Source organism: Notechis scutatus, chromosome 11, assembly GCF_049901735.1.
Source record: "Notechis scutatus isolate UNSWTSFEM ecotype Mainland chromosome 11, rNotScu1.2, whole genome shotgun sequence".
Taxonomy (NCBI): Eukaryota; Metazoa; Chordata; class Lepidosauria; order Squamata; family Elapidae; genus Notechis; species Notechis scutatus.
In genome coordinates, this window is record NC_142019.1 from 9,272,055 (window position 1) to 9,287,313 (window position 15,259).

The 15,259-nt window shown below is 39.6% G+C and overlaps 1 long non-coding RNA gene across 1 annotated transcript in view; it reads right to left on the minus strand.

Annotated features, from left to right (window-relative positions):
- Window positions 1-13,047: 13,047 nt before the first annotated feature.
- The window catches only part of LOC148129699 (uncharacterized), a 53,613-nt gene continuing 51,401 nt past the window's right edge, over window positions 13,048-15,259 (minus strand). The window contains exon 3 of the long non-coding RNA XR_015750793.1: window positions 13,048-13,600. This is a non-coding gene — a long non-coding RNA (uncharacterized LOC148129699). The remainder of the gene's footprint in view (window positions 13,601-15,259) is intronic.

Sequence of the window (15,259 nt, forward strand, 5' to 3'; positions counted from 1 at the left end):
AAGCAAGAAATCCAACAATTTCCTGCTTTCTAGCTAATCTAAATCTCCTGGCACAGTGATAGTCAGAACAGCTGATCGTTGGGGGGGGGAAAAAGAAAAATAGCAACTTACCAAAAATTAGGCGAAGGCACAATGCAGGCAAGTTGGATGGTATGCATGCCAGGTAAGGAGTGACTGGGCAGGGCGAGTGGGCAGGACGGGGCCAGCCAGTGGCGTGATTTGCCAGTTCTCCGAACTGCACAGAATCATAACAACCAGTTCCTTAGAACTGGTCCGACCAGGTAAAATTCCCACTCCTCTCTCTCTCTCTCTTTCCCTGTCTCTCTCTCTCTTTCCATCTCTCTCTCTCTCTTTATCTCTCTCCCTCCCCCTTTCTGTCTCTCTCTCACACACACATAACTGTGGTTTAGTGGGTTTATTAATATTCCCCCGCAACTTCCTTTACCAAAACCCCAAAACTGTCCCAATTAAATCCAGTCACAAGCAGACCTCTGCTAGTCCACAGAGCAATGGACAATGAGTCCACAGGGCACTTGTAAGTTTCCCAATAAAAACAAAACCACCTGACCAAATTAAATCCACAACATAAGAGGGTTCATGAGGCAAGAAAAGTCCAGAGTTCACAAGCAACAATCCAAGCCAAAGTACGGTGTCAATCCAAAGTGAGGCAAGAATCACAACGACCTGAAAACATACAGCTAAGAAATGAACACATCCCCAGCATGGCTTCCATCTGTCTGCTGTGCTAAATAGCCAGCTTGTGGGACAGCTCTTCGAGAAGGGCGACCTAGCTGACCTTCTCTATTCCTGCCTTTTCTCTACCCTATGTGTTCTTGGATCAGTGCAGAAGGCAGTTCCTCTTCCTCATCCCTGACTGGCTACAACTGTATGCTCTCCCCATCTGATGCCACAGGGCTGACCTGCTGCAGTTGTGCTTCAGTCAAATCCCTCTCAGATGGCTGATTGGAGCCATTGACCAACTGGCCTCCAGATGTACCTGGAACTGGTTCATCTTCCTCCAAGCTGACATCTAGAAAGATATCTGGGGAAGCTTCTGGGGGAGTCATCACCCTGAATAATATTCTGAATATGAATAAGCTATGCTAGAGCTAACAAAGCTGAGCTGCAAAACCCTGCATAGTCACTAGGTGGCAACAGATAGAAGCCTAAAATTGGCTCTTGCCAATTTTATTGAGCCATTTGGACTTGGGCCTGGTCGTCCTGATATCAGGCTACATTTGGATCAGAAGCTCAGAAATTATTTTCAAACTAGATAAGGAAGATCAGATTGGCTGGAAAGAGTGGTTGTCAACACTCAGCCCAATGCCACATCTCTTAGCCAAACATCTATGAACAGAAGTTTTGAGAACCTGTGATCTCAACCCACTCCTATGGCAACTTGCTACCCATCCATTTGAAGTTCTCCAATCTCTCAGAGTTTCATTGGAGTATTCTGACATTGACCAGTGATTAAAAAGCATCTATGTGGCCACTGGTTTTCTGGTATCCATTATCCCTTTGATATTTAGAGGAAAGAAGGTAACTCTGCCTATTTTGGGAAAGCTCTGAGTGATGTTCAGTAACTTAATCATTTTTCATTATTTAGCAATTGCAGCAACTGGACACAAGTCTCAAGGATTGGTCTGAGCGAGATAGTATGAAGTGGAACATATAATTTCTGAGATGTGGAAATTATTTTGATGTGGCCACTTTTGCAGCTGCATCAAACTGCTCCTGTTCAAATCAGCAACACTTCCAAAACCCTTTGCCCAAAAGCTATTGCCAAGTCAGCTCACATTGACCAAAACCCACCCAAAACAAAAAACAACAACATAATTTTACACACACATTAAAACGCTGCCTTTTCCTTCCACATCCTTAAGAGGATATATTCTCCCACATTCAATCCCACTTGATCCTGTAGCAGTTCTTAGGCAGGAGGTTTAAAAAGGGAGGGGGGGGCTCTTTTTTCCTTCCAGGACTGTATGAAAAAAACACCCCTTTGTTACCAGAAATCTTACAAGAATCGGTGCCCATGGCAGGTGCTGAGAATGTTACAAGCAGTAGTCCAAGGGGGAGTTGGGCTTGGTGAGAAACTCTTTCTTGCCAGTGTGTTTGTGGTGGCTCAAAGCCAGTGAATACAATGAAGTCTTTCTTGGATCATCTTTGGTTCTCTATCCTAAAGGCCAGGAATCACCCCCTCCTTCCCTAAAGCTTCCTGCCCTAACAGAAAGACAGAGAGTCCCCTCTTTCTCCAAGGCCTCTTTGCCAAAGCTCTGTGGTCTCACTAAAGAGGTAGGGAGCAAGAGAGGCTTAGAAAGAACTGGAATGTTTCTTAAGCAGTGACCAAAGCCTTCTGCCCTGGAGACTCACTTTGCTCGTGAAGCAGAGAGGTGCCAACTAATTGCGCATGGCATTTCTCAAGTATGGTCCTTCTTCCTCTTTTTCTTTCAGTCCCCCTAAAACAACTTGCAAGTCATTCACTGAGTTCCAACTCACTGCAAAAGATCAACATATAATAAAATATTCTTTGGAGGGATCTTGTTTTGTTCCTTGGAGCCAACTCCTATTCTTTTTGGCATATTTTAATGGCCCCATTTGAGCATTCAAGACCCCTGCTCTTCACTAGTTTACTAGGAATGAAGGCAAACTGGAACATGACATGATGTGCTAGGCAAATGAACAGAAATATGACCCTCCAGCTCGGGGATATGTCCTCTACTGGTGAATCTAATGGTTAGTAATGTCCAGCTAAGATCATGGAACGGCCTATTACAAATAGAGACACATGTGGAACATAGAATCTCATTGCTTGTACAAACCATTCCCCACTGTTCCTCTAGACTAGAGAATCTGTGTGGTAGAGGAAATATTTAGCTTTGATGTAATATCCAGAATAGGCTATATTCCTCTACAGCAATCTGAACTACTAATGGTCAAGGGAAATTGGTGGGAGTTAAGAAAAGCATTTAAGGTGGGCTGGACTTAGATCTCTTGTGAGCATGCAGGGACTCATGACTGATGACACATTTGACCCCTCTCTCAAAATCATCTTGTCATGCTCCTGGTAGAGACTGACTCTGAGGGAGAGGAAGAACAGCTGATAGGGAGTGGAAGTGTGGCTCCCGAGGTTGTGGAGGAGGCTGGGGAAGGCCAGAGGCCAGCTGAGCAGTCAGAGGAGGAGCCAGGCCCATCCCCTCTCCATCCTAGAGCATGCAGGGAGGAGAGGATAAGGGAGAGACATGGTCTACTGGGGAGGAGACAGCCTTGATCCTCTTCATGGGCTGCAGCTGTAACAACTGAATAATAGTATGAACCTGCCTACTGGCAAACACTGGGAACAAAGCGTGTAAATATCTCTAGTTTATAGTTCCTCTCTGAGTTTGGCATCCTTCCCAGTGTGTGTTATCTGCGGACATCCTCTAGCCCTTATCTTGCCTGGTTTGTGTTGCTTTTTTCCTTCTTCGTGTAACTGTATGGGAGGTTTTTTTGTCTTCTGTCAAAGATATTTGGAGCTTGGAAGCAAAGTGAAGGAATAAAAGGGGCTTCACCTGTTTTCTGTGACTGTGTTTGTTTTGTATCCCACCCTGGGTCATCACACATCTCCTGCATCTACTTGACACTTCACATTTCCATTCTTAATGCCCACACATTATGGAAATGTTCCTAGAGGTGACTTTACTAAATTGGAGATATAACATTTAGGTGGACCCAGTGGTGGGATTCAAATAATTTAACAACTGGTTCTCTGCCCTAATGATTTCTTCCAACAACTAGTTCACCAAACTGCTCAGAAACTTAACAACTGGTTCTCCCAAAGTGGTGCGAACTGGCTGAATTCCACCACTGGGTGGACCTGAGCTCAGGAGTGCTAATGCATGGTTGCCATCAGCCAGGGAAGAGCACAATATTCTTCCATACAGAGAAGAATACTGCAGTGACACTTCAGTGGAGAAGAGCCTCATGTGTGAATGATGATAATATGACTTGCAAGGAGAGACAACTAAGTGATAGTTAGAAGATCCAACAGAAGAGAATATTTGCAGGTAAGAGTTGAACTGTGGAGTCCTCCGTCACACATCATCAATGTGATTAAATCTGGATGATGCTACCTAGTTGAGTCATAAAATGTCTGCAACTGAATAACCAAGCCCAAATTGCACAATTAGAAAGTTGTAGCATGCATGTATGGCTTGGTCAGTTCACTTTTTTCTTCCTGATCTTGTTTTTTTTTTTCCTATCAGTTCCTAATTGTATCTTTTTGGGATGGAGGTATAAAATAAAATCTGTTTTCTTTCATCCCACCCCAGCAAATTATCTGTAAACCCAGATGTTAAATTCAGGACAATCTTGCTAACTTTCCGTCTTTGTACCTTCTCTTCTTCTTTAGAGACACTAACATCAAGTGAAGAAACTGGCCTCAACCTGGGCTATCAGACAGTTAAAAAGCTTGTAGCTGATTAATCAGTTGCTTTGAAAGTATTTAATTGGCTCATTAAATGATTGCATTGAAATGGAATTTACACAATGGAGCCAAAAACCTCTGCTTTAGAGTTGAGTTAATATGTCCTTATAGTATCAGTGCAGGCTCCCAGGCATATGCCAGACCATGTGTCTTCAAAATTAAGCAAAAAAAAAAAAAAAGTTCTACAAGTCCTCACCCTGGACCTGTTTGTCACCGAATGGCAGAATCAACATTTTAAATGAATGAATAAATAAATGCATAGATGCATGCGTCATTACAATGCCTTCCTATCTTTATTAAAATTGCTTGGGCTAATTAATCTTGCAAAGTATGGTTAAATATTCACATCAAAATTGCAACTCTAATTTCAGCCTCCCAAAAATATCTACAAAATCACAGGTTCTAGCAAACTGGAACTTCAGCTGCTCATCTTTGCTAATCCAAAACGTACATGTAGTTTTTCTCAGATTGTGCCTCTCTCTCGGGTATTTTCCCACGTCATTATAGTTGTGCTTTTAAAGTTGTAGCAACGTTTCAGCAGAATCTCATCTGCCATTCAACAAAGCTGAATACCATACATATAGATACCCATGAAAACTTAAGAAAACACACACACACACACACACACACACACACACACACACACACACACACACCTTCCTTTCAGAAGTTCTGGGAGCTCCGTCACTGCAGGCTTTCAAAAAGAGACTGGACATCGATTTATTTAAAATGGTATATAGGGTATGCTGCTCAAGCAGGGAGTTAGACTAGAAGACCTCCAAGGTCCCTTCCAACTCTATTATTCCATGTTCTATGTGTTCTGCGCAATACCTATTGTAATATATTGACTTGATTCACTCATCATACCAAGCCATGCCCTACATAACTCAACTGATTAAACCACGATTGGATGTATTTGTGGATCATATCAAGCCTTCAGCTAACATTGACCGAATCCAGTGGGTGGGTTCACAGAAGAATGAGGTCAAAACCCAAAGCATTCTCAAGCATACTTAGTGCTATGTGTAAGCTTCATCATGACTGCGTGCTATTCATTTACTGGCTGCCAAAGCTAGGGGAAATAGCTATTTCTATTTGTTTAAGAATTTGACTCATCCAGTGGAAACCACTATAACCCAGCACATGTAATGGGGAAAGTTTATATGTGAGGACAACATGATCCACATCACATTGCTCGCCCTGCCCTTCTCCATCCAAAGACACCTCCTGTACTCCATGTTCCTGGGTTGCAAAATAGTAAGAAAGGTTTTCTAGTTAAGCCCCTGTATGCTGACTTCTGTAGTTTTTATCTCATTTCACCATCCCTGAATTCATTGGCCAAAGACCGATTTGTCCCTTTGTCTTCTGGAGGAAGGTTTTAGGAAGCCAATGCCTCCAAGACCTGGGAAGGGCTATTCTGAGTTCCCACACCCTTTTTTCTTCCAACATGGAGCTGATTTATTTCAACCTGCTGTTTTCTCCTAGGAGAATCTATCTCCCTCAGCTTCTGATCTCTCTTCCCTAACTTGGAAGAATGGACTTATTAAATGTTTAGCTCCTTGTTTAAATCTTTCCCCCCACCCATCTTCACATAGCCATCACTGCTTTTATTTATTGCTTTTAAAATTGTTTTTGCTGGTTTCCTCTTCCTTTTTGTTGCATACATGGTGTGTGTGTGTGGATTCATATGAATTTCCCCCTCTTTCTTTAGTTGTCATTCCTGCTTCCTCATTTTTTCTTTTTCACACTTGATTTATTATTTCTTTCAACCTTCCAAATCTTTTCTCTTTGCTGTTAATGTATTTCTTATCACACATAAGTTTTGTTTGATTTTTGTAAAGAAATATGAATTGCTACTTGAACAGAAATGTATGCTTTGAGGGCATAGACCCAGATATAGTTCCATAAAGTCTTGGAAGTGATCTTCAAAACTCCTCTCAAAGTTATTACCAAGTTGCCAATGTACTTGAGTCAAAAATCATAATAACTGTATTAATTTTAGCAGGATTGAAATGCACATTAAATTACATTCATATTTTTATGAAATGTTATACTGAATAAATTCCAAGATGCTAGAAATTATTACAAATCTATCTGATCTAACCTATATTTTGTATTGCATTGAAAATAATAGAAAGTGAAGTAATTTAGAACCAATTTAAATCTTTTTTTTAAAGAGAGATTTTCTCAGATCTGAATCCAGAATTCTTCTGCAAATTCATTAGGTCAGCCTCTTAATTGATTCTTGATTCTTAACAAATGTACCTTTTCTTTATGTATACTGAGAGTATTTATACCAAGACAAATTCCTTGTGTGTCCAATCACACTTGGCCAATAAAGCTATTCTATTCTATTCTATTCTATTCTATTCTATTCTATTCTATTCTATTCTATTCTATTCTATTCTGTTCTATTCTATTCTATTCTATTCTATTCTATTCTATTCTATTCTATTCTATTCTATTCTATTCATAGTACTCTCTGATTTTGAAATACTGGTACTGAAAATAAAGGTAAATATAAGATTAAACTTGGTATAATGCAATATTATTTTTTCTCTCTTTCTAAAGTAAGAGGAACATTGGTATTTCCTTTCTACAATATAAATTGAGCTAATCGTGGTTTACATAATTTTACATATAAAACCTGTATAAAACCTGTATAAAGATATCATTCATAGATAATTGTGCTGAATTGTTTCTAAATGATGGCACAAGGGATCATGATTTACAATACAGATCAAATTGATAAATTAGTTGGAATGTTATTTTGTGCTGCTTTTTCATTGACCTGGAAAAAGCGCATTAGGTTTTCTGCTATTTCCTAAACTAAATTTTTATTTTGTTTAGTCACTCTTGGTTTGTGTGTGTGCTTCTTTTTTTTCTGGACTGTTTAAATATCTTCCCATTAATCAAGGCATTGTGAGAAGTGGACATTCATATAATGTAAGCTGTAGAAAGGTGAGATGTTTTTTAAGCCAATTTGTATTGGGTTAATGATGGCTGTTAACTCCAACCTGCTTGATTCAGAAATGCTAAATAGATATACATAGAGATAGCATTAGATAAAAATGACATGCAATTAGTTTAAGTAATTTTAATTCATGATTAATACAGTATGCTCCTTAAAAAGAAACCTTAACACTATTTTGGAAATGCAAACATTCGACTGATTCTTTTCTTCCTTTGACTTACAGTAACATAATTCCAAATCTCTTCAATATTTTATGATGAGTGATTTGTGAAATTTTAATAAACAACAATGAATGTTATTGCTAATATTTTCCTAAAGCCAACCCTCCCACTCTTTCTCTGGATGCATACGTATGTATGCTTGTGTGTCTCTGTGTGTAAATATACACACTTTCATAATTTTAATCCTTGATTATGGACATTTTATGAAGACAGTTGCTTTAAATTTAGGAATAGAAGACAGAAAGGCAGGTGGTGGATTGGAATCTGTCTGTAAATGTCTGAATGATACACATGCTTTTGTGTTTCCTTAGTTTCTCCAAATTGTTTAATCTTAGCAACAACTAATTAGCATGCTCTAATTAGTAAGGGTTGGGAAAGAGAACTAGGAGTGAGTTTGTGTGTGTTTGTACATGCGTGTGAAAACACTGTACATTCAGACTAATTGATATCTGGTTATAGTTGTGGACCTTCTATTTCTAATAAAAATCAAAGCAGATTTAGGAAATTTGATACCTGACTCCTGATACCACCTCTCTCTCCCCAAATAACACTTATATCGGAGCATTTAGTTCAATCTTATCTGGTTTTCAATGTGCCTAACTCTGTTCTTTGATTTTTTTTAATGTACAGAAATATGGATTGTAGACTCAAGATGTTTCTTAGAAGCAGTTTTGACCTGTTTCTGAAAGATCTCGAGAGGCTTTCAAGAAGAGACTGAACAGCCACTTAGGTCTCCTGCTTGAGCAAGGGGTTGGACTAGATGACCTACAAGGTTCCTTCCAACTCTGTTATTCTGTTCTATTAAACATTGCTCATTAGGAAAATGAAAAGCCAGGCTAAGTAAGTGTCAAGATTTGAATTATCTTCCTGCTGTTTCTTTGTTTTTGTTTTGTTTTTTGTTTTTCTAGCCCACTCTACTAATGTTTTGAAGCACGTTTTACACTGAAATTAAAAACTCAGTCTTATTCCTGATGGGTGATCTGATTTTACCTAATCCTAATTCCTAATTTGCTCACTGAATTACAAAAAGATTATACACTCAGGGAAAGGATGTCTGTTCTTCGCAGTACCTTCACATTTTTCTGCAATTGCTTAGATTTTGGAGACCCATGTATTGCCCAGATGCATTGTTTGGGACCGATAGTAAATCCAAGGTAGAACCAAGCTTATGGCTGTTTCTAAAATAGGATTGATAGTAAACATTTAATTGGCAAAGAACAACCATAGGGTATCAAACATATTTGCTTCCTATTCATTTTCACACTGAAAACAATACGCTTTTTCTATTTAATTCAGAAAACAAAGAGTTACACCTATCAGTAACTGAACTGGTGATGTACAGATGATGTAGTTTGTTTGCTAATTCTTGCAGAATATATATGCAGGGAAAACATGCCTTATCTCATAATAATTCTTGATTTGGATGACCAAAGAAAAATAACATTCATTGGAACAATGCCAGGTCCATTATCCATCCCAGAATTTTAAACCAACCAGATTCAGTTTTCAACCAAGTAACAAATCTGGGGAACCTACTTAAAAGATTAAACCTATACTGGAGATAACAAAATGCTTCTGGACTGAGAGCCAAAACTGACTTTGATTTGATTCAACCGGTTGTCCTCTCAAAGCGTATAGGCCTGCAGAGAAGTGAATGCATCAAGGAGAACTGCATTTGATTTCACTTAATGAAAATAGAAGCACAATTAAATTAAATTAATGAAACAAAGCAAATAGGACTATTCCCCATGTACTGAATAAGCTTCCTCTTCTGGCATGTTACTAAAAGAAAGTCTCCTTTGAATTGAGCTTAACTCAACAATTCAGGGACACAGCTTTGTGGTTTTCCTGGCAACAGTGTGGGGAGCAATTTGTTATTCCTTTTTTCCTCCCCTGTGTGCCACATTCAGTGTTGCAATTTGTCAAGGACTTCTGAGGCCACATCCTAGGCTTGGAAAAGCTGGTGTATTTGTGATTTTATGGCTTTAAGCTGTGGATGGCTGTTATAAAATGAGAAGAATGTTGGCCAAACAAGGCAGAAACAATGAAAATGTACTAAGAGTTGATGGGAAAATAGAACTCAGTATGCTGTGTTCTACCAGCAACTGTCTGATGGCTCTAAAAATGGTTATAGGGTTCTCAAAAATTATCTCACTGAAATGAGGCAGTGAAAGGAACATTGGTATCTATTTTTGACCAACTCTTGCTCCATATTGTTGGTTTCAACTAGTAGGCGTTCCTTCGGATTTTAGAAAGGACTGACAGAATAACAGAATAATAGAGTTGGAAGGGACCCTGGAGGTTTTCTTGTCCAGCCACTTGCTCAAGCAGGTCAGGCCTATGTCATTTCAAACAAATGGTTGTCCAAACTCTTCTTAAAAGCCTTCAATGATAGAGCACCCACAACTTCTGAAGACAAATGGTTCCACCAATTAACTGTTCTCACTGTCAGGAAATTTCTTCTTATTTCTAGGTTGGTTCTCTCCATGATTAGCTTCCATCCATCCATTTCTTCTTGTTCTGCCTTCAGATGTTTTGGAGAATAGATTTACCCCTCTTCTTTGTTATAGCCCCTCAGATATTGAAACACTGCTATCATGTCACCCCTGGTTTTATTAGACATACCCAATTCATGCAACCGTTCTTTATATGTTTCAGCTCCAGTCCTCTAATCATATTTGTGACTGGATCTTGAATCTTCTATTTGCAATGTATCTGCTTTGTTACTGAGCCCAAAATGCTCCCCTACTGCAACATAATGTTTTCCTGTAATGATCTGAATGAGATACCCAGCTGGGAGCATCATGTATTCTGCCAATCCACACGGTTGAAAATCAGAGTATGAATGTTCTTACTAAGTCTCTTTTTTCCTTTAAAGGCAGAATGCTGATATTCTTTTATTGCCATTATTATAAATTATTTGCTCCTGTATTAATGTTGTTTCCATCTTATTTTAGTCTATTATCACATTCTTATTATTTTTAGTGTAAACTATTTTAGGGTTTTCCTAAGAAGAAATGACTTGGGTGTTTTTTTTAATGATATTATTACTGTTTTAGAACTTCAGGCCAACTGCTGATAAAGCAAAACAAAGGGCAAAAATGAGTAAATAAATATGGTATTCATAATATGCATTATTTATTTATGAACAAATGAGTAGCCTCCTTCTGTGATCAGGAAACTGTCCAAAGGCAGAAAAGATTCAGGGTCAAGTCCCACCTCAATCACAAAAGTTCCCTGGATGATTTGAGGCCAGTAATTTTCTCTCATTCCACCTACTATGTAGAGTTATGGTGTTAGAAAATGTGGAGGAAAGGGAACGTTCTATTTTTAAAAAGGTAAACTTTGCATCTGATGACTAAATAAAATTATGATATGCTCCTAATAGATCAATTATAAGTAAGCTGGATATTTGTAGTGAATTATACTTCATTAACTGGGTGGATTTTTTCATTTATTGATCATAAATATATAATGTCAATCAGTTTTATCTTGGCAATGTGCCTTGATCTGACCACGACGCCACCATTCTCAAAGAAAAGAACTCAGCTGAACCTCCGAAGTTGCATCTGATGTCGGAAAGGAAGGCAGAAAGAAACCACTGCATTCTGAGGCACTGTAGCTCCCCTCTTAAGGATTTTAATCAGTGGTGACCTTGGGCCCATCTCTCTTTCAAAGGTTGCCTTCACTCAATGTGCTAAACCCTAAGCTAAACACAATCACTACATTCATAGAGCACACAAGGATCAAGTCGGTAAATCATATTATGTCTTCATAGGATGGATAGTGGCCGAATACTTTCTGAATCACCAACTCTCTAATTCCAGGTTATAGTCTACCCTAAAATACAGTACTAGTTATTTTTTTTTAAATGGGAAAGGTGTTCCTGGTAGATTTTAGGCAGAAAAAGTGAGACATTGAGGTAAATAATTCTTTTTTTAAAAGGCCCCTGAGTTCAAAAAGGATTAATTCATGTTCAAGATAACATAGATATTTTGAATATTTGGGATAGTCTAAAGATTGGGCATAGAACTAAGTGAAAAACAAAGCAATGTGATAAGGTGCCTCCTAACAATAAAATTATCCAAGTTCACCCTGCCTTACTTATTTTCCTTTCATGAAGCAACTAAGATCTACAGCAGATCTATCAAAGATACTTTTCTTAATGAAGAGAAGGGCCTCATTCGTTCATTTCCTTCTTCCTGATCTACTAAACCCCCTTCCCCCTTCCCGAGTCTTCCCTTTCTCTGGCATGAAGGGGCATGCAGCGTGTTAAAAAACAAACTTGAATTTGGGTATACAAAGCCCTTCTGTGTATTGAGAGCTCCTGAGCTTCCACTGCCCCCTTCCTCCTCCTCCTCCTCCTCCTCCTCCTCTTCCCTCCTTCCATTTTGCATTGAGAAAAGATTGTGCCATTTATTTATTTACCTCGCGCATTAAGGGATGCAAACTCTGCATGGTCATGAACTACCAGATTGGAGGAAGAGAACACAAAAACCCCAGCACATTAAAATTCCGAGGCAGCTCCCCACCCCCACCCCCCACCCCCTACAAAGTCCCTCTGTTCTGTGAAAGATGGTTAGGAACGCCAACAACTAGTGCTGTGACAGGCAGGCGGGCCGGGAAAAACAAAGAACTCACTGTGTCAACTCGCCCTGCCCTCCAGAGAGAGAAACCTTTGCAATCACCGGCCATGATAATCATGGTTGTGTATACCAGCTGGCACCTCTACATAAGTGCCCACTGACCTGTCATAGCATCAGAAAAATGAGGCTGGTAACATGGCATGGGGTGGTGAGCATCAAAGAGAATTGTTTTCTCCCCCCTTTCTTATTTTTAATAAAAGAAAAGCTGTGAATGGTTGTCATGCAACATAGCCATCCACAACATCAGAAGGGCAAACAGAAATCTGTGGGTGCTTGGGTTCCTTCCTGGTTGCTGCCTGGTTGGGCACATCTCAATTCTTCGATTTTCCTGAAGCTTCTCTGCCCCTTATAGAAATGTATCTGATAATATTGGGGTATGGATAGATAAGTTCCCAAGGTGATGTGGCATGGAAGCTGAAATGGAAGCATCCAGTTCAAAAAAGATAAGGCATCGGGCTGAAAACTGGACAACTGTGAGTTCTAGTCCCACCTTAGGTACAAAGCCAGCTGGGTGACCTCAGGCCAGTCGCTTACTCTGAGCCCTAGGAAGGTGGAGGCCATGGCAAGCCACTGCTAAAATTCTTGACAAGAAAATCAAAGGGATTTGCTCATTTTGAGTCCCCAGGATTCAAAAATTGGCTTGAAGAAGCCAAAATCATCATCATCATCATCATCATCATGAATAATAATAATAATAATAATAATAATAATAATAATAATAATAATAATAATACATTTAATGAATGCCATTGGCATTGACAAAATCCCCCTCAGTCAATAGCAAAAGGCAGCTTTACATGGTACAGCTTACATCCTGCAATGATACCTTTAATACCATCAAACAACATCTGTGTACCCCAGGTCTTTGGGAAGGACTTGATCGGTGGATTAAAAATGCCAAATTCAACTTAAACACCTGGTCGTATGACCAACTATAATAATATTCTCCATTTGTTTCCCAGAATTGTTTATTGAAATTATTCATCATACTTTTCTATTTACAAAATGGCTGCTCACAGTATAATAAGGGATGCCTTTCAACTGAAGAATTGAAGTAGAAGGATAAGTAACTGTACAGCAAATTCAGATTCAAACATCTCCACCCCTTCACCCCCAAAATATGAAAGACTTCAAAAACACAACAACCCTAATCCAACTTTGTTGCAGAAAAGGGAACAAGTAGAAAAGAGTACTCCAGGCTGTGCTTGAAAGTTGTCTATTGGGTGCAGCTGGATGATCTATGATCTCTTCCAGTCACTGATTCTTGACTTCATACAAGGAGAGCCATGTTCATCTATGGTAACCAAAAATAAAAATAAGAGTTTATATTTAATATAGTGTATTTGTCAGAAAAGGTGTTGCCAGATTCCTTTGGATTCTTGTTGTGATTGTGTTTTTTTTAAATAATGTAAGTTTCCCAAAATATATCAGGTCTGTTTCAGACTTGCCAAAATACCGAAATAACAGTGATAGTGGTTCTGAGGAGGACGGGGATGAGAGTGGAATTCTGGAGCATTTTTAATTTATTTCCAAATGATTTATAAAATTCCATAAAAACAAATTAAGATAGAAAGAGAATACTAAAACTGTTTCAGTAAAAAAGACATATGGCTTTAAAATAAAACCTACAGGCACACATATACATACACATATATACACATATGCATAATACATAATGTACTGTAGCATCTCTTGCCTTAAGAAGGGGTACTATCAACCATTACAAATATGTCCCTTGGTTGTAATGAATTCATAAATTAATAGATCAATAATGAAACTAACATTGATGAAGAAGGAACTGGGTTTGCAGTTAGGGGAAAGCTGACTTTCTCCTAACTGTAAACCCAATACCTTCTTCATCCTCAACTAGTATTGAGCTCCTCAACTAGTACATTTGTAAACAAATGCAAATATTCTTGGGGCTTCATTCCTAAGGAGAGATCAAGCACTAGTAAGTGAGTCCCTTGGAACTTGCCATGGTTTAGAGCAGTGATGGCGAACCTTTTTGTTCTGGTGTGCCAAAAGCGTGCACAAGTGAAATAGCGTGTGCACACTCACATGCCAGCACCAACAATGTAATGTGCCCTGCCCCCCTGTGCATGCACGTGCAACACCCCCACCCCCTTACCTGCACTGTGCATATGCGCATCTCCCAGCTGATTTTCAGCCCGTTTGAGGCCGTTTTTGCCCTCCCGAGGCTCGAAGGAAGCCTCTGCAGCCTTGGGAGGCTGAAAAACGGGCCTTTCAGAAATACCGGAAGTGCCTGTTTTCAGCTTCTGGAGGGCCTCTGGAGCTTGAGTGAGGCTGTTTTCGCTCTCCCGGAAGCTCGAGGGAAGCCTCTGGAGCCTCAGAAGGCTGAAAATAGGCCTGTTTTGGCACTTCCGGTGTTTCTGGAAGGCCCATTTTTCGGCCTCCCAAGGCTGCAGAGGCTTCCCTTGAGCCTCTGGGAGGGCGAAAACAGCCTCAATCGAGCCAAAAATCAGCTGGGAGACGTGCACATGCACAGTGCAGATAAGTTTGGCTGGTGCTCGCATGCCTGCACAAATGGCTCTGCGTGCCACCTGTGGCACGCATGCCATAGGTTCACCATCACGGGTTTAGAGGGTTGCAACACATGAAACAATTGACTGATATTCTGGTTGGTTCAAGAGAATCAGGCTTGCATAAGAATGGGGGGCTGCAGTGAAGGGTTGCACAAGGCAGCATTCTCCCAACTACCTGTGTTCATTGGATTGACTCTTGTGATTTTTGATCAGGTGAACTGGAAATATGAAAGGTGAAGATCAGTTTATCTGGAGGATATGCGGTGAGATGGCACTAATAGATTGATGCACTTATCATCCACCACCACTGCCATCATCATCATTTAAATTAAATTTCTGTTTTTCTGAGAACTTGTGGAAAAATACAGTGTATGAAGATCCTTTCTGCAAAGAGAGGAGTGACAAGTCAA